Raw genomic sequence first — 27,567 nt, forward strand, 5'->3', positions numbered from 1 at the left:
AAGCTTGTCATCTTTCCTATTATGCACTTTTCTCCATCATGCTGATTTTTCTCTTAGAGGTCAGGGGAGAGTGGAACACTTTAATTATGTCTCCCTTGCAGGAGTTTCAAACACGCATCCCATTTTTAAGCATATTCATATTTTTAAGCATATTCCATTTTTAAGCATATTCAGGTGTTTTGGTTGTTGTTTTTTTTCTCCTTTTCTCTTTAAAAGTTAAGTCTAGAGCCCTTTGGGTCTATGGTGCAGGGAAGCCTAAGATTTGCTCTCATGTTCGGCAGGCGTTGGTGGACAGCCATCCCCAGTGGATGAAAGAGGGGAAAAGGCCAAGTTTCTCTTCTCCTGGAGCTCGCATTCTAGGGAAGGGGAGACCAGCAATTTGCAAATATTCTAAAAAGAAGAAAATGGGAGTGTGATCGGCAGGCTGCGTTGTACCCTCTAGAACGGAGAGCCCGGGAAGATTCTAAAGAGGCTACACTTCACTTGAGAGCTGATTGAGCCACGGAGTGAGTGAGACCCCGGACCTGCGGGGACAGTGTTCCAGGTAGGGTTCCTGGCCCTGGGTGCTGTGTGAGGGCTGGTGTGAGGCCACCCTGGGAAAAACTTCTGTCCAAGCAGCAGGACTTCCTCTACAGGCTCCACAGGCCTGCAGACAGCAAGGCAAACCCGAGGAAGCCGACTCCCAGGTCCAGGTCATGTCTAGCTGTCGCCCTGTGTGCAGGAAATCCTGGCTCTACTGAAGGCCCTGGGACAAGCAAGATGGAATCCCCAGCCAAGCTATCAAGCTTCTATGCTTTGGTAGGTATTGGGCATAAACCAAACTTACCATCTCTCCAAGATCATCAACAGCCTTTATGAAATTTCCTGTTCGTGGTACCTTCACACACACACACACACACACACACACACACACACACACACACTCTTAGAAGAATGTGGTTTTCTTCAGGGATTCTGCTATGTATTTGTGGCTCATGACTTACACAATAGAGAGGCAATGATGTCCCGGAATCCTTTGCCCTTCCCTTCCCCTCACATGTATACACACACGCATGTTCTGCATATTTATATTAAGTTAAGCCCTTAAGGGTCAATTGGTCCAACCAGGAGTTTTTCTCATCAGCAAATTTCCCTGGGGAGCAGCACTGGGTTGGTCATGGTCCCCAAGGCTAGCACAATCGACAGAGGAGGGCTCTCCTATCTCCCTCCCGGGCTCTGGGGAATGTTTTCTTTCTGAGCCTGCAGCTGTCCTGGCTGAGGGGGCCACCTTACTGAGCCAGGGAATGCTTGTCCTCCCTCAGGGAAACATAGGTCACCAGAATTTAGTACTACTCTGAGGTCAAGGTTACATCTTGCCCCTCACCCTCCCTACCAAAAGTCGTGTTTTAAATAGAGTCCACCGACACTTAGAAGATGCAAAGAACTATGGGGGATGCTTTGAGGACCTCTTTCAGTTAACCCTTGGCAGCTCCTGCAAAGTAGGTATTGAGCTTGCTTTATAGAGAAGGAAGCTGTCACTCGGGGAATGCAGAACTTCCCGTCATGCTGGGTGTTTGAACTGAGATCAAGTCCTGAGGTCCACGACTCTGCTTCAGGAGGGTATCCAGGCTTCAGGGGAAGCTTTACTGGTGCTCACGGGGCTCAGAGGGGCCAGCCCTGTTTGAGTCTAGGGTTGGTTGGTGGTATTTTCCATGCTCTGAAATTTCTGTAATTTTGTTCCTAGGAAATATTTGACGCTATGAAAGTCAACAACAAGTGGAGAAACAGTGAGAAAGACTGGTGGTGGAGCTGGGGAGGTGCAGGGAAGGGGAAGGAGGAGGAAAAGGAAAGCTCACATCTATGGCGTGCCTAAGCCACCCTAGACACTGTGTGTGGCTCTTATATGGGATCTCCTGAAATTCCCCATCCTTGAGCCTTTGCCTGCCGATGCTGCACTATGATCCAGCGATCTAAGAACTGCAGGTCGTGGACAGGCCCAGATTTGTAACAAACGGCAACTCAGTGGTCTTTCTTTTAATACCAGGACTAAGACACCCTACAAAGGCAGGCTTGCTGCTCTTGGGCACCTCTTTGTGGCCACCGGCAGAAACACACCCAGGACTTTGGGAGGGGGAAGAAACCATTAAAACATGGAGGACACTATGCTATGGGAACTAGGCCAGCCAGAGAAGGACAAAGGCTGACCTTTGTGTATTCCACTTACATGTGGAATATGAAATAGTCAAACTCTTAGAAGCAGAGAATAGAATAGGGGTTGCCAGAGGCTTGGGGAATGAAGGTAAAGAAGTTCTAGTGATCTTCTGTACAATGTCAAGCCAATGCTAATAATCAGGCATTGCCACTTCAAAATGTTCTTACATAAAAAAGAACGAGGAGGAGGAATAGGAAGAGGAGGAAAGGAATGAGAGAGACGTAAGGAGACTTTTAAAGGTCATGGTTATGTCTATTACGTTGAGATGGTGGTATCACAGATGCATGCGTATGTCAAACTCATAAAAATCATACACTTAATGCAGTTTTATTGTATAGGCAAAGGCCATCTCAAATATCGAAACAAGAGTGTGTTGTTGAACTGCTGAATAGAGCCATAAACTTGGGTTTTCTCCTTATCCGATTCAGCTTCCTGTCACATGAAGAATATAGATAATAGAAACAAGCTTCTTTTTTTTAAAGAGAGAGTGAGAGAGGAGAGAGAGTGAGAGAGAGAGAGAGAATTTTTAATATTTATTTTTTAGTTCTCGGCGGACACAACATCTTTGTTGGTATGTGGTGCTGAGGATCGAACCCGGGCCGCGCTGCATGACAGACGGGCGTGCTACCGCTTGAGCCACATCCCCAGCCCCAGAAACAAGCTTCTTAAATGTTAGTCACTGTGCTCTGAGTATTTTCCAGTAGAAATATCAGAAAACAGATTCTGGAATCATAACAGGGCTGGGTCAAAACATTGCTTTGTCATTTACTGGTTTGGGGATGAGCCAATCTGTCTGCATCTCAACTCCTCAGCCTATGAATTGGGACCAAGGATTCCTACCACCAGGAAAGGTTGTCAAGCTTAACCAGGAGGATGGATGTGAGTGTATCTCGCCCATCTCACTAAGAGACGAGAATCTTTCCTTTGCCTCTTCTTTGCTCTACATGTAGAATTATTTCCACAGACTAGCCTGACCACGAGAATACCCTATTATGAAGGCTTTGTAAGAATCAAAGTAGATAAAGGATTAGAAAAACCTTTGAAGATGTATTGGGTCCGAGGTTAACTTGCTAACTCATGGTACTGTGAGCGTTATCTGTGATAGAATTAGTAGATATCAATGACCTTATGATCATACAGTCGTCCATAAATTCTGATGAAAGCTAAGTATGAAAGTATTGTCTAAAGCAATATTTCTAAAGGTTGACATTCTTAAGTGTTATTTTCTCTGTATTAGATCAGAATAAACATTGCTTTTTTTTCTTTTTTCTTTTTTCTTTTATTTATTTATTTTTGGTACCAGGGATTGAACCCTGGGGTGCTTAATCACTGAGCCACATCCCCAACCCTTTTTATTTCTTATTTTGAGACAGGGTCTAAGTTGCTTAGAGCCTTGATAAGTTACTGAGGCTGGTTTGGGACTTGCAATCCTCCTGCCTCAGCCTCCTGAGCCATCGGGATTACAGGCATGTGCCACCAGCAGTGTGGCTTTGTTTCTAAGCCCCACCCTAAGTCCAAGGAAACAACCCATTCTTTGAGGAAATCTGAAAGGAGCAAAGTGAGAGTAGGTGAGCTTTAGGGGCTCTTCTGGATGAGATACTGGCAGACAGAAAGGAGCTGGGTGAAAGGAGGTGTTTATAAGCGCTTTGCAACAGGCCCGCTGCCAAGAGGCCTGACTAGAGCATCCCCCTCCTGCAGATGCTTCTGCCCTGAGCCCTGCCTGAGCAGTCTGCCTGCCCAGCACGGCCAGGTTCCAGGAGTCATTGCAGCCACCCACACAGAAAGTGCCGCCATGGGGAGAGGCTTTGTTACCCTCACCCACGCAGGACAGGTGGCTCTTCCTGAGACCCGAGGAACACCTGGGACCCAAAACACAGGCCAACACCATTATTCTCTGTCTGTATTTATTCCCCAGATGGCTGCAACCCAAGTTTACCTGCGCCTTGCCTTTCACAGCAGATGTCTTTTCTGTCCTTAGCTGCAGAAATATTTCCAAAGCAGATGCCAACCCTGCCCCAGTGCCCAAAGCGGGAGTTTGCAAAGCTGTAAAGGACTGAGAGGAAAACAACAGTCTCCCAGGAAGCTGTCAAAGGTGGGGGCGGGGAACAGGGCTCCTTTTGTTCTGCTCTCTTTGAAGGAGGGAAGAATGAGCCTGGAGAGCAAGGGCCCTTGGGGTGTGCCTGCCAGTGTTAATGTCTGCCTAGGGAAAGCACAGGTCAGATTACAGTTGTAAATCTGCATCACTAGGCATTGTTAACTGAAATAGAGAAAATGGAGTAAATAATTAATGTTGGAGCTAAATAAATAAAAAGAAAGATAATAAATTCATTTTCAAGGCATTTTTGCCTTACATGGAATAATTCCAACTCCCTCTGGGCACATGTGCCTCTCAGAGGTGTTCCTTGACATTGTTGAGTGTCTCTGGACAGATGGATTTCTTGATGTGACCATTCTTAATAATGGCTATACATTATGATTTGTGGGGACTTTTTATTACTTAGATGATAGAATTTGACCTAAAATCAATCAATACAGTGTCTTTGGCGGGTAGGGATTCAGAGTTGAAACTGAGAGTTTATTTGCCTATAAAAAAACCGGAGAAAACATTTAAAAAATATTTTAAAACAATTTGAGTCCATTGAGGCAATAGCACTGCACTACCATAAAATTTCATCCAAACTAAGATGCTCTTGAACAAACCGGTACGTATGCTCACCCTAATCATAAACCATATTTAGAGGTTCATCCTTCAAAAGGGTTTAGTCAATAATGGACTAAGGACAGTTAGTTATTGGTGGCCTCCAAAGACACAAAGCCAACAAGCAATTCTACTCATTCTGCCAAAATCTTTCCCTGTAGCAAATGAACTTGCTCTCCTGGTAGTCTCAAAATTGTAGGAATGGGAGTTTAGAAATGAGTTGAAAAATGACAATAAAAAATTTTTATTACTCAGCTACTGGAAGGAAAATATAACTATATATTCTCTGCTTGTCCTACCAAAAGTGGTTACCCAGACATTTAGTACCAGAGGCAAAAAGAGAGAGAGGGTGCCACGAGATCAGTCTCACTTCAATTCTCCTCTCCTGTGTGATGAGACCTTTTCCTTTTAAAATTGTTCGGTACTCCCAACTTTCCTCACCTAATTCCTCTGAGCTTTTCCAGTGAAAACCCTGAGCCAGAATAAAAACAATTTCACAACTTCTCTTTGCTGAGTAAAATAGAAAATATTAGAAAGAGGAGAGTCAAAGAATAGGCAGCCGTGGAGAGAGGACCAAGATTCATCTTCTCAGTTCTTAAATCCAATACCACAAACGGTCTGAGATATAGCTCTTAATAGAACATCCTGTTATGAAGGGCATTGAAAGAATTAAAGATGATCAAGGATTGGAAAAATCCTTGAGGATGCACTAGGTCCATGATTAACTTGATAATTTGTGGATCTGGGCATGTTATCTGAGAATAGAATTGTTCGACATCAGTAATCTCATGATCATACAGTGGTCTATCTACTCTGATGAAAGCGAAGAATTGAAATATTGTCCACAGCAATATTTCTAAAGTTGACATTCTTAAGTGCTATTTTCTCTGTTTTAAATACATTCCTATCAACTTATTTGGTTTTCTGTTAATGTGACTTTCTAAGCTATGTCTTTCTCTTTTCCTTCCTTCTTTTTTGTTACTCTCCTTTGTTTATTTAGGGTTTTTGATTGCTTATTTTTGCAAGTTTTAGAAGTTAGCTATTCTATTTTTTTTTCTGGTTACTTAAATATTTTCACATACTTAACTTCTTTTTTTTTTAAAAAAGAGAGAGTGAGAGAGGGAGAGAGAGAAAGAGAGAGAGATAATTTTAATATTTATTTTTTAGTTCTCGGCGGACACAACATCTTTGTTTGTATGTGGTGCTGAGAATCAAACCCGGGCCGCACGCATGCCAGGCGAGCGCGATACTGCTTGAGCCACATCCCCAGCCCACGTACTGAACTTCTTAAACTCTGATTTTAATCAATACCATTAGCTGCCTGAAGAACATACGAATTTTAGAATACTTGAGTTTCAATTCTCCAACCTACCTATCCCCAGCATTCTTCAGAGTATTGTTATAAAATATGTTATTAATGCTTGGTGTGTAGCTCAAACTTATTCATTATCACTATCATCCTCTTTGTTGCCACATTATCCTGTAGTTGATGCTCCTTTTAATTGACTCACATACTTATTATTTCTTTGCTCAACATTTAGTAATTCTCTATTTCAAGATTCATTCACCTTTCTAAAGAATATTTTGGGAGATTTCACTGATGGTTGTTTAGGGTCAAGACTTGCTTCTCTAAAACATTTTCTATTTTATCTATAGTCTTTAGTGAAACTCCAGCTGGGTATAGAATTCCAAATTTACTATTTTTTATTAGAAGACTATGTTTCAGCCCCCCCACCCACTTTTGTTGTTTATAAATCTGCTATAAGTTTCCAGTGAAGCTGTTTACCACTAATATGGTGAACAGCTTGACAATATAGCTCAAAAAAGTTCATACCCTTTCACCAAGCCATTTCATTTCTGATAATTTAAATGTTCAATGGACTCCCCAAAATTACTTGGAACATTATCACAGTGCTCAAAACTTTTCAATAAATCTTTTCATCATTTAAAATCAAGGCCCAAACCCTTGCTCAACCCTATCATACCCATGAAGTCTGTCGCTCTGCTCTCCTTTACTGCATCTCTTACTGGCTCCTTCCTCACTCATCTTTCTCCCAGATGGATGGAAGCATGGTAGGATTATATCTCTGAAGATAATGCTTCTTCATTATAGGGGATTTAAATGTGAATCTTGTAAGTTAACTACTTTCATTTTATTCTGTTTGTAGGTAGTGTAATTATAGTGTTTTGTTATTGTTAAGAAACCCACTGAAATAATTTAGAACCATCATTTCTTTCTTTCTTTCTTTTTCTTTTTTGTTTGTTTGTTTGTGGAGAGATTGAACTCAGAGGCACTCGACCACTGAGCCATATCCCCAGCCCTATTTTCTATTTTATTTATAGACAGGGTCTCACTGAGTTGCCTAGTGCCTTGAACCACCATTTCTTTTAAAATATTCTGCATTTTTTCTCTTTGGAGTTTATTGATACTTTTCAAGCAAAATATAATAGCTCAAATGGCAGCCTGAAAGGATTATAATTCTTAGGATATTATTACATAAATTTCTGGTATATAAATGTGAATTTTTTTTACCTGTAATTGTATCCTATTTGATTTCTAGGATGTAGATTTGTCATCACTATTTAACAAATCTCTTTGATCTGGATTATAGGCACATTTTTGGTATGTTTTCTTAAGTTGTGAATTTTCCCTCATTTTGTTTCACTGCTGTGGTGAAGTGGTTATATAATTGCTCAATGGAACGTTGATAGAATTGTAATTCTTTTTTTTTTTTTAAAGAGAGAGTGAGGGGAGAGAGAGAATTTTTTTAATATTTATTTTTTAGTTATTGGCGGACACAACATATTTGTTTGTATGTGGTGCTGAGGATCGAATTGGAGTGGGGACTATCAATCAACTCTTTTCACAGATCCTACAGCTAGTGATGGAAAGGATAACCTCTTGTCATTCTGGTAATATGTTTTTCGTGCTCTTTTTAAGTCAAAAGCCTATATATTTTTGGTTGTGGTGAAGCAGTCAACTTATTTTAAAATTTGAAACATTGATATCTTGAAATAAAGGTCAAAGTCTTGGTTTAGGTGAAAACATAAAATAGTTTGCATTCTCCAAGCGGAACAGGTGCAAACCCATGTGAATCTCAGTGAGCAGACTCATCCCCTTTTGCAACATTGTTTGAGCAATGGTTGGCATGAAATCCAGAAGCTGTGTTTATGAAATGACAGGTCAAAGAACTTCCTTCCCACAATTGCTACTGTGCAGCCTTCGATGAAAGTGCTTGCTGAACAAAACTCTATTCTCCACTTTGTTAAAATGAAGGAGTAGTTAAAGGCACACTCCTTTTCAAAGCATTCTTCTACACCTCAAGAGGAGAAAGATGATGACAAAGAACAAGGGAAAGAATTTATGGCTGAGAGGATTCTCTAAACCAGGGAAATCTAAAGGCAGCACGATTGACATTGATACAGGTAACTTTATATCACAATCTCCAACTGTAAGGCTGAAACCTAATTAACAAAGGTTAATTAACCTCCACAGAAACCATGGCTCACGTCAATGTAATGGTCGAATTTCCTGCTGAAGAATCAGTAACTGATTCAAATTTCTCACTAATAAAGAGGCAGGATTATTTGCAGGTGAGTCCCAAGAACAATATTTGAACTTGGCTTATATTTATCTTTTCCTTATTCCTCTGACTACTACAGAAGCAAGAACCACTGTGGGAAGAGTCTGATCAAGGTTACCCCTATGGGACTCTTTTAGGTTGAACTGAGTCTCTCTTACTGTACCCCCCCGCCCCACACCACCAATAGGTTGAAGTCCTGACCCCTAAAGCTTATGTGACTATATTTGGCTTAGCAGGTGTAACCCAATTAAAATGAGGTCATAATTCAATATGACTGCTGACCTTGTAAGGAAAGAAAACAGAGACACAGACACACAGAGACACACAAGGCAAGGATGGAGGCAAATATTGGCACCCGAGTCTGCGAGCCAAGGAAGGCCAGGGATTGCTGAAAAGAACCTAGAAAGAATCCAGGGAGCAGTGGAGAAGGACTCTTCCCTGGAACTTCACAGGGAGGATGGCCCTGCTGGTTACTTGTTTGGATTTCCAGCCTCCAGAAAGTGAGAGAATAGACTTCTCCAGCTCTGAGCCAGCCAGTTTGTGAAACCGCACTTTGTTACAGCAACTCTAGGGAGCTGATGCAGGGACTTCACCCCTCTGGACTTGGGATTACGCCCCCAGGCCCTACATCACTGGAGAGAGCAGAGCCCTAGTCTGTGTGTGTCTGGTGGTGCTTGGAGGAGTCTGGTCACCTGCGTTCCTCCTGAGGTGACAGGAAGAGTTCAGGATGCCTCTCCCTACTCTGGGGAAAGCTGAGCTATGAGCACAGGTGGTAGGTGAGGTGGAAAAGGCTCTGCTTTAATGTAGTGTCCCAGCAGCTGCAACTGAGTTGTGCATAATCAAAACATCTGGGGAAAGGGCGGGGGAAGGACCAGACAGCCCACCATATGCGCCCATGGCTGCCCATACTCCTGCTCTCAGGTTCCTCTCCTGCCTCTAGGTTTAGATCTCTTGTTGTTTCTCTTGTTCTTCTCATCCTGATGCCTTTTCCCCTCTTTTGGTATTAACTACTAAAATGTCTTCTATTTTACAAACTTTTATATAGTCCTTGATGAGTACTAAGCACTGTACTAAGTTCCTTTAAAAAAATTAAAAGGCTAATTCTCAGGGAAGTTTTAGGTTCACAGCAAAATCAAGCAGAAGATTCAGTCTTCCCATGAACCCCCTACACCACATGTGCACCTGTGTGCCTCCTCCACTAGCCACATCCTGTACCCGAGAGTACAACGGATGAACCTCCATGGACACGTGGGTACCACCCGAAGTCCAGGGCTTACGTAAGGGCTCACTCCAGGGCAGCTGGTCAATGTTAGACGACACGTACTCTATATGAAAATAGATCCACCGCCCTTAAAGTTCTCTATACTCTGCCCATTTATACTTCCCTTTCCACTAATCCTGGAAACCACTGCTCTTGTTATTATTCCCATAGTTTTGCCAGTTCCATAATGTTGAATTGCTGGAAGAAAATACAGAATTTGTCCTTCTGAATGGGCTTCCTTTACTTGGTAACATATGCTTATGTTCCCTCCATATCTTTTTGTGGTTTGCTAGTTCATTTCTTTCTTTCTTTTTTTGGAATAATACAGTTATTACATATAATTAACATATGATTCACATAGTTTATGATACATTGTATAGAAGTGTATACAATGTATATAAATCATGTAGTTGTTTCTGAGGATGCCCCACTGGTGGGCTCTACAACCCACTGCTTGTTAAAGACACCTCTGTCCTTTCAGCCCAGCTGTTGTGTGTTATGACTCTGTCCTTGCTCATCGGGCATTTGGCCTTGTGCGAAGTTCATGTGGTGTAATCACTGGACACCCAGGTTGTTAATCTGAACTCTGCCCAGATGTGTGCTCCATAGCTTGTTTCTTGGGCACGCCATTTAATAATCTCTCTCTGCTTCAATGTCTTGATCTCTGAAATAATCTCTACCATTATTGATTTTCCCATGAGGTTATAGTATTCCACAAGATCACACTTGTAAGGTACTCTCAGCACAGGCCCTGCCTCAGTCCGTGTTAGGTGTATCACTGCTGGTTGACTTCTAACAGGCCAAAAAATTTTTGGACTGATTTTCTTCGAGATGCTGAATGAGAGCATTTCAAGACTTCTGGACATTTGGAAGTGCTACATGTGTCTGAAATGTTATTTCATGTAAACAAAGAATTTATGAAAATGTATTATCACCTAGCAACATTGCAATAATAGAGAAACTAACAAAACCTGCTTAGTCAAAACATTAAATTCTATATGGGTTTAGGATGAGAATTCCATTGCAGAGCAAGGTTAATAATAAAAATTCATTCACAGAGAAGGAATGAGTTAATGAACCTAAATATAAGCAATAATCTTCCACACCTATGCTGCTCATCAGAAATCAATCACAACCTATTTCTGTGTCCCATAGACATAGCCCAGGTATTCCCATCAAATCAATAATGAGGAAAGGTCATTGAGGTCCTGTCAACATCTCCACTGGAAGTTTGACAGCAGCAACTTCAAGGAGAACAGTCTTAGGTCTCTGCAGCGGAAAAGCCTCCTCCTATGACTAAGTGTGCTCAATGTCATCTGAACAAAATAAACAGCTAAAATATCCTGTGAGTGGTGTGGGGCTTCAAGGCAGGAATCCACCCAATTAAAACATCAGTCATAAGGCATTTGCTGTGCACCTTGACAGGAAACACAGAACTGAATCATGATTGTTTAATTTCTTAGTGATGGCTATAAAAAAGACACAGGCATTTGGGAATCGGAGGCACGAGTGAATAAATCTGTCTATCCTTTGGGGGTCCCGTAAATATTTTATAGTTGTGGTAAGGTGTAAGCATTAAAAAGCTCTTTCTGACTCCTTGATGACCAACTCAATCCACTCTCAGGAAACCTATTCATAAAATCATATGTGAAGAAGTAGAAAGAATGTACCCAGATTATCGAGGGTCTATTCTCTTCCCACAGAGAGAATTTCATCTGTGACACCTGCGAAGCTTGTTGAGAGAATGTGCTAATGCACCAAATGTCGAGAGGGTAGAATTGAGTCCAAGACACATTTCTTGAACACACTAATGAGATGTAGGGGAGAGGAGAGTAGTTAATGAATAAGTGCATTTAAAACTGAAAATGAGTTGACTAATTAGCAAGAAGATTACTGTTTGGCAGGTTTAGGCTTATCTAAAACACAGAGAATAAATGTCCTCGGAGAGGGGCTGGAATGAAACTTGGATGTGCGGCGGTTGGTTTGTTGAGCTTCGGTTATTAAAGAAGGAAATGTCAGTCCCCAGGGAGTGAGTCCCAAGTCCTGTGAGAGCTCACTGCTGAAGCTAAGGGAGAATCGCAGTTTGGCCGAGAAGTTGATTTTGAGTCTCTCCCTGAGCCTAATGTGTAGCAATGCAATAGGTGATGGGTACGTGGGGCAAAATTTTAAAGGACACAGAAAACTTCTGTTCCCCAAATTTCCAAATGCGGTGTGCTGACAAATATCTGCACTTGATTTTCACTGGTTTTCCTTCCAACTGGGTATTCATTCAAGTCCTCACATGGTCTCTACGGAAGACTGTGCTCTTCTTGAGAGTACTGCTGACCAGTCCTGCCTGTTGTACTGCAAACTACCATCTATTCCTCACTAAGATAAGGTAAACTGAGGTAGTAGGGGATTTCATGGGGTAAAATGAGATATGAGAGATAATTTGGAGCATGAGAAAGAAACATTAAATGAGGGCTAGTCTGGGTGGAATCTGCGATGGGAACTTTAGTCCACAGTTTGAGCAGGAGGCAAAAGACACAGGGAGAGCCTGAGGGAATAGAAGAGGATTGTGCACTGGGACTACTGAGCAGCTTTCAGAAATAAATTGCAGCTATTTCCCACATTTTCTATGGTTTAGCTCTACAAATTTTGCATACAGCAGTACTCCCTAATCCGTGGTTTCTCTTTCTACCATTTCAGTTACCCATGGTCATCTGTGGTCTGAAAATAATAAGCAGAAAATGCCAGAAATCATTCTTAAATTTAAAACTGCACACCACTCTGAGGAGGTCTCTCTCCTCCTGTCCTGTCCTGTCCGGGATGCATCGCCTCTTTGCCCAGGTTCTCAGTGCTGTGTGCACTACCCACCCCTCAGTCACAACTATCAGACCCACAGTTACTCGATCACAGTGCTTGTGCAGAGGGCTCAGTACTGATTGTGGTTTAGGACATGGGTGGGGATTTAGGACCCATCCCCATGGAGAGGAGAGACTGCTCTCTGGGATTCTAAAACCAGGCTGGAAGAGATGCTACAAATCTTTTATGCAACTCTCTCCTCTCATTTTAGCCTTAATATTACAGAGTAGGGTTAAGTTTACTTAGGAGATGGGCACAAAAGGCCACAGCTAATCACTCGTAGATCCCAAATGGGGCACAAGCCTCGACTTTCAGGGTTCTCTCTGCCACACCACACTGTCTGTAGAAGTTAGTAGCGCCCTTTCCCTGCTCCCAGCACCTGCATTTTACATCATCCATTTCTTTAGCCAAACCACTATGATCATCTGGGAAAATAATGTCAAATATTTTAAAGCCAGTGCCTATATAGAACTGCAGGGCTGGCACTTCCAGTGGGTTCTCAAGCTTTCTGGGGATGTTTTTAGTTCCCCTTTCTCTGCAGCCTTCCAGGTATTCACAAATGAAAAGGAAAGCCCAGGCTAATCAGATACTCAACCAACCACATTTCCGGGCAGCCTTGAAGCTGTCCCTGTGCTCTTGAAGTTCAGGGTCATATCTTTTGATACGACTTTAGGTCTCCAAACCCTCTTATCTCTCAATGTGCATCATTTGGCAAAACTAAGCGATGAGAGAACTGCTGGTTTAATCAGAAAAAAAAAATTAGTTCCCAAAACAATACCAATCATTATTCTTCTAAAAATAAAAGTTCCTATTTATTGAGAAATTTCTCTATTTAGAAATCTCTCATAGGCTTTCCCCAGCCTCTCTTCCTGCCTTCTTCTCTTCCTGTTCTTGCATTCATTCTTCAAACATTTATCCAGAACCTAACATCTTCCAGACACTGAAATATAAGCAGCAAAACAGAGATAAATAGAATATCTTCTGCCTTGTGGGAAGGCATCTATGAGAGAAAATAAGATGAGTAAATAGAGCATTAAAATACATGACAATACTAAACCAGTAATGGAGTTCAAGATGGGAACAGGGTGTGGCTGCGCTGAGGAGAGAGTCAGAGAAGCCCCACTGAAGGGGTGATGTCTGGGATGGGACTTGGAGGAACCTGGTTGTCACTGAAATGCTTTTGCCCTGTAGGGTCTAGTCACTCTCCCACACTGATGATGGCTTTTGCTCCAGGGGACCCAGTGGTGTCATTCCAATCTGAATGCAAAAGACCCGCAATCCAAGCCCAAGTCCTGGGGAGAGGCGAGGCACTGGGGTAACTGCAGCTGCAGGAGAAGGGGGACGTTCAGGTCAAGTAGTCAGGCAGAGAGAGAATTCTGCCTTCCTGGCCTTTTTGATCCATCAGGCCCTCAACAGACTGGATGATGCCCACTCCTGGAGGAGGGCCCTCTGCTCCCCTCAGCCCACCAGTTCAGATGCCAGTCTCTTCTGGAAACACTGTTTTAGACACAGGAGATATCTGGGAACCCCATGGCCCAGTTAAGTGGACACAGAAAATTAGACATCAAAACAGCTTTAACTACCACCGAGATTAACACCAAAAAACCTCCAATTCCTGAGTGCAGAGCTGGAATTCAGATCCCATCTGCCTTCCCAGGACAGAAGGGCCCATGCCAAGAGGGAGACGTGGATCTAAGGACAGAGCTCAGCGAGGCTGCGATAACCAGAAGACTGGGCAAGTCATGGTAATGAGTACTAACCAGAACAGTAACGCTGAACCTGCGGTTAGTACCTGCTGCTGGACAGGGGCTGTGCTCTGTGCTTTATTCTTCTCCTTTCTTAATCCAATTTTAGAGGATTATTTATCATTAAGTATTTTATATATGAGGAGGTTGAGTCTAAGCAAGATGGAGATGGGGTTCCGTCTTGCAGCAGTTAACTCTTTCAGGTAGAAAAGTGAGAAATAAATGGTTGCTAAAACTTGATGAATTGGGAAATGCAACATTTCCTACTCCAATTTAACTGATTTCCACTCTGGGAGTAGGGAAGGTCCCCTCCTGAGCTGAGAGCATTCTTGACTTCATGGGGCTTGTCCCTATCTCCACTCTAAAGCACCCAGATACCTGTTCACTGCCTCCTGTGGTCCTTGCTCAGGTGAGTTTGTCCAGGGAACTGTACCTCCTCCATTTCCCCTCTGAGTTTCCCCCAGACAGGAGGAGCTGCCAGTACATTGTGTTAGCCAAACTTTTCCAGAAAGTCCAACATTTTAGGGCCAGCAAAATCACAGCTCTATCGGGGCAGGAACTTCGGGCTGACCCTGAGAGTGTTGTGTATTTCATGGGGAAACTTACTCCAGATGGTTCTAGTTCCTTCTCAGGTTGCTCTTAACCAAAGCTTGTAGGAAGAACAAAGACCCCGTGACTGAGAAATTCTTCTAACTTTGTTCCCTCCCAGACAGGCAGGCCAGTATCACCACGGAAGAAGCAACCACTTAAGGATTCCTGTTCACTTACAATGACCTCAAGGAAAAACACTCAGTTGTGTCTTGAGTATTTCTTGCTTCAGTTTTATTTGATCCCAGCAATTGGAGGAGAACTTTGGTTGGCCTATTCCATTTTTCTTCAGCATATGAAAGATCTTGTATGGATTGCCAGCTTGTGCCAAGCACTTTTTGAAGAAATAATTTGATTTTGTGGTACTATAAGATGATACACAAAATCATTAAAAACATAAAAGTACAACACCCTGAAAGATGCCAAAAAGAGAAGAAAAGCAAAGCCTACCACCCTGAGATAGGCATTAAACACCTGTATTCAAACATCTGTTGTACAGGGAAAATGTGAATATACCTAACACTACTGAACTGTACACTTCAAAATGGTTAAGATGCTACATTTTATTTTTGTATTGATTCTTTTTAGTTAAACATGACAGTAGAATTCATTTTGATATAATTATCCAAGGACAGAATATATCTTATTCTAATATCCAATCTTATGATTATACATGATGGTGGGATTCACAATGGTGTATTCATATATATACATCAGATTAATTCTACTGTCTTTCCTATTCCTATCTCCCTCCCTTCCTTTCATTCTATTTTTCTAATCTACTGAACTTCTGTTCTTCCTCTGTCCCCCCTTATTGTGGTTTAGCTTCCACATATCAGTGAAAACATTTAACCTTTGGCTTTCAGTTAGCATGGTAGTATCCAGATCCATCCATTTACTGGCAAATGTCATAAAGTGATTCTTCTTTATGGCTGAGTAATATTCTAGTGTGTGTGTGTGTGTGTGTGTGTATATATATACATATATATATATATATATATATATATATATATATATCATATTTTCTTTATCCATTCATCTTTTGAAGGGTACCTAGATTGGTTCCACAGCTTACCTCTTGTGAAGTGAAAAGGCTACATTTTATATTGTGTTTTCTGCTACAATTAAAATGTTTTTAAAATGTACCCTCCACTTCGCTATTCTTTTAAAGAATAGCTCTCTGCTCTATTTTACAAATATCAAATAGTACCTCAAAGGGACAGATTGTTTATTCCTTCAAAATAGATACACTAGGAAGAAACAGATCAGCACAAGCACTTTGGAAAAGCAAGAGAGTGGCTCATCTTTGTGTCGATGATTCTTTTCTTTCATGTATTTTACCGTTAGTGATCAGCAACCACCACCTGATGCAAAAGATTTTCACCATCATTCCTCATCTCTTTGAAAGCATTCTATCTTGGAAGGCATATTTTCATAAACATTTACACGAATGGAATGGGTGCAAAAGGACTGCTACAGCCCTGGGTACCTCTTGCATCAACTCAGCTGCAAGCGCTCGACACATTGAAGTCACCTGAAAGACACCATCTCTGCACAGTCCCTCCAGAGTTACCTCTTTCCTACATCCCTGGAGTCTTTCCATCACAGACAGCTCTGCACAAACCTCCCCATAAAAACTTTAGCGTTATTAAGAAATCTAATCCTGAAAACACGGTATCTTCAGAATATCCTTCTTTAGTGACACACAAAGAACACTTCTCCCCATATATTGATATTAAAAGAGAATCTGGAGCATTTCATAATTCATGGCAAATATAACAAACCTCTTAAAATGTGCAATTTATTCTACTATTTGGCAATATTTCTTCAGGCATTTTATACCCAAATCTCCTATCATATAAACACATTTTAGTTTGTCACCTTTATTTCAAGAAACATTTCAGCTGTATCTTCTACAGCAGGAAAACAACAGCATATTCTCTTCCCAATGGCCTGTGAATTTTTGTCTTTATTAAGTTGGAGACCTCCAAACAGGAAGCTAAACATTTATAAGCTCATTAAAATTTTGTGATGTCCCAGATTTGAACGGCACACTCTTAAGCATCCTATGAAAACCATACAAGTTTGTCTACTGGCTGGGTTAACATAAAGTTTTTTAGATGTTAATGATGACAGCTTCATATTTAATTAGTTAATATTAAAGGCATACTAAGCAGATAGGAAAAGGTCATCATTTAAAATGTTGTAGGAAATCATGGATAAAATTTAATCTACTAACACCAAAGGCATACTAAGCAGATGGATAAAGGTCATCATTAAAAATATTAGAGTAGATTCATCATTAGTGTGATACTTTGAACAGTCTTCTTGAGTCTTTGTATTTATGTCACACACACACACACACACACACACACACACACACAGAGGAATAACTCTGCCATGCTCTTCCATTTCCTTGTTTCTGTTTACCTTTACAAGAACCTTCCAGCCCATTTGTCATTTGAGGAATATTGGTTCACATAAAATCATATGTTGCAATGCACATAGCCACCTAGCCACTTAATGAAGCATGCATAAATATCCCCAGAGGCTGGAAGTAAGGGACCTACTGAAGACCCCTGTCAGTCCTCTGTGCTGCAGGACCTCTACTTGCCCCTCACTTATAGGAGGTAACAATGATCATCTGACATATAGTGCACACTAGGGCCCAAGTGTCATTGCACATTATGTATTAATCAATCTTTACCTCTTTGTTTTCAAGTATTGAGTATTTTACCAGATTTTACCTCATAACAGTTCTGGATGTAGTGAAAAATTTAGATGTTGGTACACAGTTCCTATATCCTCTGTTTCCCCATTATTAGTCTAGTATATAACACATGGTATATTTGTGAAAATTAAAAAAAAAATTATGGAACTATTATTAACTACCTTATTGTCTTTTAAGTTTTTTAAACAAAAAGTGAATAGAAATAGAAGTCCTAATATTTTCTGCCTGGGTCTCAGTGGATTTCCTTGTATTCTGCTGATGTAATCCAAGAGAGTACCAACTCCCAGAATGCACTGCTGTGAGCCTCTTTCTGACTCCTCACTGGACCCGTGGGTGCATCATCCCAGTCTCTCTTACCTCCTTCACAGTCTCCTGGCCTCCTCCTCCCTCCCCTCAATGCCTTCTGGTATTTTCCACCTCTGCCTGAATATGGAGCAGGGGTGGGTTGGGGGTGTGCAGAGAAGAGCAAGTTCACAAGTCACCTGTTTGCTATTCTGTGGTTGCTCTGAGCAACATTTGTTAGGGAAGTCCAAACCATCTCCTGCTCTGTTTTTACAGATGTTGTCTAATTTGCGAGCCAATCCTGGGTGTGCCATGAGTTAAAACGTGGTAGGTTATTCTCAGCTCTGCTCATTTGCCTTATAATTAGTGTGACTTCTTTCAAGATTCTGGCATTGAGTTGTCAGTCCTAGTTTGTAACCGGCTCTGCCTTGGCTTTGTGGGCATCTCAGCAAGGAACTGAGATCAGCGGCCTGGGGGCTGCTGGCTAGGCACCATTTAGAATCAGAAGTCTCATTGGCTTACTATGGAAATTCCCCAGATAGATCTACTTGGAGACTTGGAGATTGAGAAAGCCTAATGAGATAGAGGCGCTGGATGGCTGACAAGACGAGTCTGCCAAATTAAATGTGTTGTAAGAAAGAAAACAGATCCTGAGTAGCCAGAAAAGTGCTGCACAACACGACCCTTTGCTCCCTGGGCAAGAGGGAGGCTTGGTTAGCTTGTTGCAGCAAGGGAACATGCATCCACGGGAGCCACGGGGTCAGCAAGAGGGAGCGGGTGGGATCTGTGTGTTCTTCCGGATCCCGAGGAGGAGTTAAGGCAGTAGAGAGCGGCAGGTCTTGGTTGGATTTTTTTCTAGAAGTGAAGATAGTCTGGTGTTGCAGCACCTTCATAATTGTTATCTTGGAGACAGGTTTCATCAGAGCCAGGGTCACTGACGTAAGTCCGCATATTCCATAGTGCTTTATGGAACCACAAGTCAAAGGCAAGAATAAGCACTTTCATCCTATTTTCAGTTCAAAAGACAATGAAGGTTTTTTTGCTTAATGAACAAATAAGCAAGTAGCAGTGAGGACAAAGGGTGGAAGAGGGAGATGCTGAGTCATTTTGTGGCTGTGGAGTGGCCTGATCCCTGGCTGGTCAAGCGTGGGCCTGACTTTCTGAGTGTGGCTTATCCTGCTCGGTGAGCATGTTTACCTTCTGTTGGGAACATCGCAACCTGGCCGCCAGCACCGCTTTTCACTTTCTCACATATTATCTCCTTTGTCCATTCAGCAAGCTGATGATGGTAGGCACTATTTTTGTCACTGCATATAACAGATGTGGACACTGAGATCAAAGAGAAGTGAAGCAGCAGGCTCTAATATTAACCACTGGGCTGCTGCAGCCTGGAGAGGGAGTGGGGAGAATGTCCCTGTCATTCTTCCCCGTGTGCCAGGTATGTAACACTGGGGCCCAAACAGAAAGTGGGTTTACTCTTTGAGCAGAATGGCTGCAATGGTGAGCACTGAAGACCTGGATTAGATAAAGGAAGATGGTCCCTTAGCTCCAGTGACTGTTCATCAGGATTCTGCTGCCTGTGGCTTTGGAGAAGCTATGCCCTAGGTTACAAATGGAACTTAAAGAGGGGGCACCAAGCAAAGGGGTTGTGTTTGAACAAGAAAAGTTCTCCCCCTGCCTAGAGGATAGTAAAGGTGTTTACTTGAGGATAGTAAAAGCGTTGATGCAAAAAAAAAAAAATTGCATCATTTTTGTGGCCTGCAGGGGAGGTCATTGGGTGGTCTAAGGCCACTTAGCAGAGACATGGTTGGGAACTATGAGGAAGAAAGCCTAACATGTTCCATCATGGCTGGAGAGAGTTTACCTCCAGGCCAGAAACATTAACTGTGGGCAGTGTGACCACAGGCCTGATGTACATGATCCTATTTTGCTTCTATCTCCAATTCAAAAAATTCCTTAAGTTTTCAGGTAGTGGCTGGCCCATTTTTGCACATAGACTTGCATATAGATTCCCCAAATGGAAAGACAGACAACTGTGTCTGGTTTCCACTGTTTTGTCATGGATCCCGTATACCTGTGAATTTGAGTGGGAAAGAAATGGATGTGTTTAAATCTCACACCCAAAGATGTGAAGACAAAAGGAAGCACTGAGATGATTACTACATAAACCAGAAAAGAGCACCAAATGCTTATTTTAAAGTGCGTATTAGTGTTTCACATCGTGTGATTGCGTGACTATATGAATTGGTACATGGAACCCTACACTAACATGGTGAATTTTACCATAGGTGAATTATACCCCCTTAAACCTTGCTTTTAAAAGCAGATTGCAAGAGGGCAAAGTGAAGCCATCCTCCTGCGGGCCGAGAACTGCTGGGCATCTGTGCTGGCTGCTCTTTATCTCTCCTCCAGGCACAGGATGAAATGGGAGCTGCTGAGCCAGAGCACCCCAGGGCAGGTCATCCTGCTGCCGCCTCCCAGTGGGGGTGCACCGTGCTTGGGCTATCCTTGACTCTCTGCAGTGAAGCAGGTCCTCTCAGGGACAGGAGATGAGGCCTCCTCAAAACTCAGAAAGAGGAACAAGCCACCAAGGTTAGGAAGAGTAGAGTCTGGGGAAGTAACTGCGTGACATGAGGAGAGGTGGGAGGTGATGAACAGGAGACAATGAAAGCATGAGAAATAATGGAGGGGAGAAGCTGGAGTGGCGGGAGATGATGTAGTTGTGGGAGATGATGGAAGAGTACAGGACGAAGGAGGGGAAGACAATGGAGGGGTTGGAGATGATGTAGGAGGGGGAGATGATGGAGGGGAGGGGAAGATGGAGTGGTGGGAGATGATGGAGAGGTGGGAGCCAATGGAGAGGTGGGAGATGAGGTAGTTTGAGGAGATGACAGAGGAGTGAGAGAAGGCAACTCAAGGCCCTGACTAGAATTCTGCCCCCCAAACACCCCAATTACACAAAATATTAAGCAAGAAAAGCATCACAATCTGTTATTTACCATTGTTACGGAAATTCTGCTCATTACAAGAAGAGAAAAATAAATAAGAGGAAAAAGTCTGATAGGAGAAAGCAGTTATCATCAGCTGTAAATGGCAATATCGTTAGCCCAGAATATCCCAAAGAATCTACTGAGAAGCCATAAAAACCAAGACTAGAATTTCATAGTTGGCAACAAAGTAAACACATAAGGATTTCTCCCAACACTCAGCTGCTAGCTACCCACAGCACAACGCCATCGCCCGGCTCCCCCACCTCACCAGACACCTGAGAGCAGACCGCAGCCCAACATTCCCGCCATATGAGGTGGGGGCAGTTCCCAGATCGGATCTCCAGGAGCCAGCGGATTCTCACAGAAAGCACCAGCGCTGTGACCACCCGCACAGAAATCAGAGCCTCTGGGCTCGAGTAAGTCTCCGGACCGGATCCAAAGCCCGCAGTTGTAGCTCACGCACAGCTCACAAGAGGCTCAGCAGAAACACCTCCCAGCAGCAGCCCCTCTGCAGAGCTCCAGAGCGCTCTTCCCATGCAGGTCACTAGGCTGCTACCTGTCCACGGCACAAGGCCATCACCCAGCCCCCCCCCCTCCCACATCATCAGACATCCCTGTACTGGAAGCAGACCGACTCCTTCTTGGAAACCTTACCTAACATTTTGTAGTCGGCGTGGCTGTCAGATGGGATGGCCATTTGAGCAGGAGACATATTGGAACTCTCCAAGAGCACTACAAATCTACAGGGTAAAAACAATAACACACCAGACCCACGGAGCTGGAGATAGAGGTTCTACAAAAAAAACAAACAGAAGATTTCTCCCAATATAAGATCTACCAGCTTTAAAATATAAGGAGAGAAAAATGTCCTCAACAAGGGCTGTAATAAACACAAACTCACCGAGGGTAAATTGAGCAAGAAATTTTGTGTACCAGTAGGAAGAAAATGTGTGTGTGTGTGTGTGTGTGTGTGTGTGTGTGTGAGAGAGAGAGAGAGAGAGAGAGAGAGAGAGAGAGAGAGGGGATCCAATATTGAAAACATAAGCACTCTGTCTAAATTATTTTGTAAATCCAATGATGCAGTTTTAATTGAATTTTCAAAGGAATTCTAAAGTTAATTTGGAAATATAAATGGTCAAGAATAGCCAAGAAAACATACAGGAGAAAACCATAATGAAAGAGAAGTTGCAGTAGCAGATATGTAAACATGTTTCAAATCTGGAATGATTAAAGCAGTAGGTTTTTGGCACCATAATAGACAAATAAATTAAAGAAGCAGAAGAGAAGCCCTTGAAACAGATCCAGTCCTACGGAAGAACACAACAAGGGATAAAGGTACTGGCTCAACAGCGGGATGGCGAGCGACTAAGTAAACCTACCTTGACCACTGGTTAACTACTTTTTGAAATATGTATTTTTGTTTTACATCAACTCATCATAATAAATTCCAAACAACTGAAGAGTAAATTATGAAAAATTATATAAATAAGTGCCTCTTTTTCTGGTCCTTTGTGCATACAAAGCAAGCTTCACTTGCCCCGCCCCTTCCCCCTGCATCTTGTGGCTATTTCCAGATGCCTGTTAGAATTCAGAATGTGGGAGGTGAGAAGAAAGCCCACCAAGCTCGCAGCCCTGTTGATCTCCGTGTCTCCAGGTTCCTTGCTGGTCTGCCCTCTCTGCACCGTTCAGAACCTGTGTTTGTTTTATGTATAATGTTCAGAGTTTCCAGCAAAGACCACAGAGAAATGCGTCTACACTACTTTGGCCACCTAATATTCTTTTAAGTAAAAAAAAAAAAAAATACAGCAAATAATACAGTAATGTGTATACATGTATAGATTTTGTAAAGAAAAAAATAAACATATGCATGTCCTGGAACTCGGAGTAAGACTTTGGTCGCCCAGAAGTTCTCCTGAGAACAAAGCTGAAGACAGAGGGATGCTAGGTCTTCACCCCTGCAAGTAGAACAGACGCAGCCCACGGTGCTGGCTCTAGGTCGGCAAAACTCAGCCGGCACCGAGCCCTGCTGCAACCATACTGCAGAAGAGAAGAGACCGGGAGAGGGGTCTCTGTCCTCCAGCCATAAGACTGCCCACACTGGGAGACAGAAGTGTTCTCAGAGTTGAGGCTCAGGTTACATCTCAAACGAGACTCTGAATAATCAGTTTTCACCAGGACAATCTGGAGTCGCCCTAAGATGGTATTAAGGGACATGGAAGCATTTTGAAAGAACTCAGCTAAACTAATGCAGCCCCTGAGATGAGAGGCCCTCCCTCTCTCTACTACTTGAATGTGCACCCAGGAAAAGCTGGAAGAATGAAAATCAAAACAGCCTTCATCTTGGGAGGTGTGAATACTGATGATTTGTATTTCCTTCTGCGTGCTTCTCGAAATTTTCTCATTTTTTATTACTCCCCATGTTCTACTTATACATTTTTTTTTAAACATAGGTTTTCAGTATCCACACAAAAAGGTGCTTATTTGATTTTGAACTTGCCTCACTGGTGGGAGGCCAGGAGCCTCTGGACAAAGGTCACGGACTCCCTCTAGAAAGTGATGAGTATGTTCCTGTGAACGCAGTGCCATACTCGGTGCTCCTTGGGCGCCAGCACACGTGGCCTCCGGTCAACACAGCAGAGACGACCTCCAACCTCACAGTGTTTCACATTGTACCCCTGAGGTCCTCACCGCAGCTTCCCACACACACGACTGGGACTTTGAGTTGAGAGAGACCTAGTGCCATTGTCATCCTTTTGGAAAGTCCTTCTTGGGGGATTCCCACACTCACCCTGCCTTCCTCCCTAGTGAGGCTCATTTTATTTCTGTCCACAGAGAGCATGACCTTCTTCTAGGCTCACAGATACCCATCTCCCTGTCAGGAGTGGTAACAGATCCATTAAAAACAAGAAGAATTTCCTTGAAATTAATTTACCTAATGATCAATTTGACAAAAGGCTGATGTGCCTAAACTTTTGTTTTCAAACTTAGTGACTTCAACCCATTCTTAAGAGTACATGTGAATTGACTCTGGACTTCGGATGATCGCCAGTTTTTTGGAGGATGGGATTGCTTATGGTTCCCCTGGATGTTCTTTCCTAAATCATGGAGTTTTGAGGATATTTTTGCCTAAAGTTTCTTTCTTCCAAACTTTAGGACCTGAAAGTAAATTCCTAGCAAAACTGAGGGATTTCACACAACATTTATGGAATTTGTTCCCTTTACTCTTCACACCTCATTCTTGAAGATGTTGTTGTATTTTCCACCATGTGCACCTGTGCACTTGATGAGTTTACTAACCAAATCGGCACACACTCCTGGTCTATTCTACTTATGAAGAATTGGCATTTTGACAAGAAGAAGGAGATGGGAGCTAGATGGAGCAGAACTATTCTAAACAATGGTATATATTTTTTTCCAAAACACCTGTTTGATAAAATAAAAGTGGATTCTGAAATACAAAGTATCATTGCCAAGTGTATGTATTTCTGGAAAAGTCCAGCACATCCTTTTCCTTTGTCTATGGCATTTGATATCTTTTAAAACATTTGCAAGTCTCCAAAATGTCCCATCTTCCCTTAACTGAAATCTTGCTTCTCTTGCCTTCCTTTCACACTCCTAGGTATGGTTTCTACAATGGCTTCTCCTGTTTCCACAGATTCTCAAATTGTTCTGTGCCGGTTTCCCTCATGTATTTTCTACATCTTAAATTATCTTTGTGCTGTAACTTTTTTATTTTGCTTCTATTGCATCTGTTAAAGCACTGAGCAGCACTATTTCTACAAGGGCCTCATGGAATTTTGCTATGTTAATAGAAAGAACGCCCCCCCTCCCCCAGGTTCTTTTGAAGTGAAAATATGAATGTTCTAGATGAATTTGTATTCATACTTCTATTTTTTTAAAATACAAAATGTTTGCTATGTTAAGAAAAGAAGACACATTTAACTCCTCTGCTGTTAAAATTGTCTTGTGGAACACTGACTTTTCTTCTGAGACATCAGGGTTCTGTGATTATTTTTAAAAGTTACAAACCACACTACCTTAGTTTTGCAATTCCAGAGTGCATCGGCCTTGACAGATACATAGAGCATAATCAGATGTCACTTAAATATAGGCACTGAGGCCCTGAAAGAGGGGGAATCTGTAAAGAACTGAGAATGAAGCAGTATTGGTTGATTGGATTCAATCTAGTAGTGAAGTAATTGGCCTGGCCTTTCAGAACTTCAGCAATGCTGATCTGGAGATAAATGGTTAATTAGCAAGAGCTTATCTTGAGCTCTGAGGACTCCAGTCCTGAAGTCCATCCCACTTACAGGGTAGAACTTGGAGTCCCCAGATGTTCACAGCTGATCCAAAGAATTCAGTCAGGATGTCTAGGTCATTGCAAAAAAATTCTAAATGTTTATAACTTTGTATCCTATGAATGTATCAAAATCTCTGGTCAATATGCAACTTCAACCAAGGACATTCAAATTTACATAGGAAAATGGTCCCATGTAGCTTGGCATGGGCCGAGTGTGCCTTTAACTTGCATGTCTCTTGACCCAAGAGGATTCAGAATCACCTAGAGAGATGACTAAATATATCCCATACATCTGGGCACAGTGGCATACTCCTGTAATCTCACCCATTCAGGAGGCTAAAGCAGGAGAATGGCAAGTTCAAGGCCAGTCTGGGCAACTTAGTGAGACCCTGTTTCAAAATAAGAAATAAAAAGGGCTGAGGATGTAGCTCAGAGGTGGAGAACACCTGGGTTCAATCCTCAGTACCACTGAATAAATAAATGAACTCAATACATAAAATTAATATTTTATATTTGACTTTGGACTAATTTATAACCTACTGTGGGTGAGAAGATGACATATTATTAAATTCTGAATTTAATTGCAAATGCATTTTGAGTGTATTCACTTTCTATTGTTGTCTTAACAAAGTATAACAAACTTAGCACCCCTAAAACACAAATTTATTGTCTCACAGGTAAGTAGGCCAGAATTCTAAAGCTGCTCACAATGAGCTGTGACCCAGGTGTCAGCAGGCCCATGTCCCTGGCTAGAGGTCCTGAGAAGAATCTGCACCAGACTCAGGTTGTTGGGGGAATTCAGTTCCTTGCCGCTGTAGGTGGAACCAACCTTGGCCGGTTGTCAACTTCAAGAGGCCATCCATGTTCCTGGGCTTGTGGTTCCTCTGCCTTCCTGCAGGCCAGCGATGCAAGGAGAAGCCCCTTCTCAGGCTTCTAATCTCTCCAACCAACCTCCACTTTTGCCTAACATCTCTTTTCTTCTCCACTGCAGTTCTGTTTCCCAGATAAAGAAACTCCTGTTTTAAGGGCTCGTCGAGGGATTAAATTGCTCTCACCCAGATAAGCCAGGCTGATGTCCCACCTTCAGGTCCAGAGCCTCGTCTGTGAAGCCTCATCTACTGTAGCATCACATGTGTGCTCACAGGTTCCTGGAAGGGGATGTGGGGCATCTTTGGGAGGTCATCCCACCACCTGTGACTTGAAGGAAATTAATTTAGCAGAAAGATTCAAGAATATTTTACTAAGCCTATGAACAACACTGGAACATTTAAGAGTTAAATATTCTCAAAAATTTAATTCATTCGGTTAACAAGTGATATTTAAATAAATGATTGCTGACTTTTTAGGTTATAGGATCTATAAGAAAATGATAATGGCCAAACAGCCCCAACCCCAGCAATGCACTGGGTGTGCAGTTGGGGTGTCCCCATTGTCCCCTCTGATTTCAGGTCTTGAAGAAAATGATATTCTCCACTTTCTTAAGCCAAGCCAGTGAGGTCCTTCAATGTTGGCCAATACCTTTTTCTCTAGGACTCCTTTGCCTTCATTCTATTTAAGATTGAGATGATTTTCCTTTATTCCAAATTATGCACTCTTCAGCTGGAAAGCAGCTGGCTCTGGTCCTCATTACTTTGGTAGAAGAGAGTCAACTGTGATGCTTGGAAGGCTTGACACAGTGCAGTGTCCCCACTGGCGTGCCATTAATATTTTCTGTACCCAACTGAGATGCCTCTAGCATCTCAAGGAGCAGACTTGATTTGGTCTTGCTCACTCTGAAGCCCAAAGAAAAAGCTTTCTTCATAATCCTCAGTTAACTAGAAACATAGATTTGTCCATTTGCTGAGTGCACTCACCAGTTAATTGAGGCTTTATTGAAGGAGAGGTGATAAAACAATGCACAGTGAGCATTCTGAAGACGGTCTCCAGTTTTTCTCTCTCATCTCTCAGCTTGATGTTAGCTAAGTGTCAAGCTAAAGTGTGTGTATACTTGGCGCGCTTAAGAGTGCTAATGAGGGCTGGTTCTGGCTTTGCCTCAGGATAATGGTGTGGTCTTAGGTAAGTTACTTATCCTGTCTTAGCATTAACTTGTCTTACCTAAAATCATGAAACTAGTACTTACTGCATAAGGTTTTGTGAGATTAATGATAATGTGTACGTAAATCTTTTGGCATGCTGCTGGGCAAATACCTGATTGATAAATACTAATTTCTATCCCTAAATATTGTTTTCTGTTACTGTCAGCTATACCTCCCAAAGTTCATAGTGATTCTCATACAGTGCTGTGTTAGCAATTCATTCTAATAAAACGAAAATGTGACAAGCATTTCCAACAGTCATGGAACCTTAAAGCTAT

At 42.3% G+C, this 27,567-nt stretch overlaps 1 long non-coding RNA gene across 1 annotated transcript; it reads left to right on the plus strand.

Moving 5' to 3' along the window:
• Positions 1 to 290: 290 nt before the first annotated feature.
• Positions 291 to 27,567, plus strand: LOC308635023. Its single transcript, XR_014019135.1, has 3 exons — positions 291 to 544; positions 645 to 798; positions 26,206 to 27,567. It is a non-coding gene; the product is annotated as an uncharacterized lncRNA (long non-coding RNA).

The sequence above is a fragment of the Spermophilus citellus genome (assembly GCF_964194105.1).
Source record: "Spermophilus citellus genome assembly, chromosome: 16".
Lineage (NCBI taxonomy): Eukaryota > Metazoa > Chordata > Mammalia > Rodentia > Sciuridae > Spermophilus > Spermophilus citellus.